Below are 2,527 nucleotides of genomic sequence, written 5' to 3' on the forward strand. Positions count from 1 at the left end.
AACATGAAAACGTGGATAGATTTTTGATAGATTTTGGAGGGAGAGCTAATAGGACTTGGTGATGAATTTGCAGTGGGGGTGCTGGTAAGAGAAAGAGGAGAATCATGAGTGACTCAAGGTTTTGACTCGAACAATGGAGTAGATGCTGCTGCTATTTATGATATGGGATAGACTAAAAGTAAAAGGTTTCAGGTGGATTTGGAGTTCTGTTTGGGACATGGTCCTATCAGACATTCAAATGGAATTGAGTATAAGAGTCTAGAGCTGATGAGAGAAGTAAGAATTAAAGATAAAATATTTTAGGTCTTCAGCCTATAGGTGGTGTTTTAAAGCCATGGCACTGGATTAATTCACTTGGAAGTGTAAGAGAAGATCTAAAACTGGATCACTCCAACATGTAGAAGTCAGCAAGACAAGAGAGATCCCATAAAGGAGACTGAAAAAGAAAAGCAGAAAAACATGGTACAGCCAATATTAAAAGAATTAATTAATTAATTAAGAACAAAGACATTAATAAAAGCATTTTAAGTCTTCATAATAAAAGCATTTGAAGAAAGTTATACTGGTCTACAAGTGTGAAATGCTCTTGAAAAATCAAGAAGATAAAGGGAAAAACACTATACACGATACACAAACACAGGATTGAGCAACACGGAACAGGCTGGCGATCTTGTCAAGAGCAATTCTAATGGAGTGAAGGGCATAGATGCTCAAGTGGAGTATGTCAAGAAGGTGATGTAGGGAAATAGAAATAGGCTCAGATGACTCAAAAACTTCTGCTTTGAAGATAAGCAAAGAAACGGACTGTAGCCAAAGAGAAACATGGGATGGAAAGTTCTTTCTTCTCTTTTTTAAGAAGGAGATGCTTAATGACCAGATCAGAATGTATGAAGGTGCAGAATCCAAGACACAAGTCACAGGATGACCTTCAAAAGATAAAGTGGGATCATGCCCTCTTTTGGAAGATCAAGGATATGCCATGATATGGAAACTGATGGTAATAGCAGAGTATACTTGCTGATGGGTGATGGGAGAATACCTGTCTGATGGCTTCTTCTGTCTTGAGCAGGAACGAAGCATGTTAAAAGCTGAGATGAGGGTTTGGAGGGGAAAGCAGGAGACGTGAAATAATTTTATGGAACAGTCAGAGAACAAACTTGCAGGTCTATGTTGAGAGCTGAAATGAAATGAGTAGTTATTAATATCGTTTGGTCGGACTGTCCATGTATTAGTTTCCGAGGTCTACCATAACAAAGTACCGCAACATGGGTGACTTAAAACAACAGCAATTTATTCTCTCACAGTCCTGGAGGTCAGAAATCTAAAATGATGTTGACAGTGATGGTTCCTTTTGGGATTTCTGAGGGAGCAATTATTTCATGCCCTCCCTTAGCTTCTGGTGGTTACTGGAAATCCTTGGTGTTCCTTTGTTTGTAGATGTATCGCTCCTGTCTCTGCCTCCGTCTTCACATGGCATACCTCCCTTTGTGTGTGTGTCTGTGTCCAAATTTCCCTTTTCTTCTAAGACACCAGCCATATTGGATTTAGGGCACCTTAATCCAGTATGACCTCATCTTAACTTGATTTACACCTACAAAGGCTCTCTTTCCAAGTAAGGTCAGATTCACGGGTTCTAGTTGGACATGAATTTTAGGTGGACATGAATTTCAACCCAGTACATTCAGTTGTATAATTTTCTTTAGAAATGTTTAGTTGTTTGGGTTGAAATAATGAGTGAGTTTAATCAGGGTGATGTTTATGTAAATTTTTATATTATCATTTCCTGCATATGTTAACTTTAGGCAAACACTGGTTTTTGGTAAGTGAAAAAAAATTATCTTTCTTTGGTAAGAAGATATATTTTCAAGTTAGATTCTAAGTTTTGTGTGTTTCTGATGACTCTAAATGAAGGAAAAAAGCAGACAACTATACATCTTATGCAGCTTAGCTTTTTATTTCAGATAAGTTTCATTATCTGGATAATAGTCAGTCTGGAGGCCTGAATACTGCCCCTGTTCCACCAGTGACTTTAATGAGATCCTGGTTCTGTTCAAGAAACTCTTCTTTTTTGTTTGTTTTAATTGCAAGGACCTCATAGATTTCAAAATAAATTCCTGCTCCTGATTTTACAAATGAGAAAACAGAAGCGTATAGGTGTTAACTGAATTACCAAAGACATTATATTTAAATAGAAATTTAGTTGGTTGAACTCTTAGTGTAGTGTTGTTTTTGCTGTGCCATAAAATTGTTCTGAACCTTTTGTTCTTCATTTATAAAGTGAGGAGAATATATCCCTTGACTCTCTGTAATGGTTATTATAAGTATAGAATGAGGAGAAATATGTGAAAGAGATCTGCAAATCCTATATTCACCCTCTTGTAATTGAGACCAATTTCCATAATTCTGGCTTCAGACAATTGGATCTTAATTCCTAATTCCCTTATTGTAATGTTATAAATATAATGAAGTGCATATAAATATGAAACCTATGTCTTGCTTTAAAATGAGTAAATATTGGAAAATATGG

Source organism: Ursus maritimus, unplaced genomic scaffold (assembly GCF_017311325.1).
Source record: "Ursus maritimus isolate PB19 unplaced genomic scaffold, ASM1731132v1 scaffold_13, whole genome shotgun sequence".
In the NCBI taxonomy this organism is placed as follows: domain Eukaryota; kingdom Metazoa; phylum Chordata; class Mammalia; order Carnivora; family Ursidae; genus Ursus; species Ursus maritimus.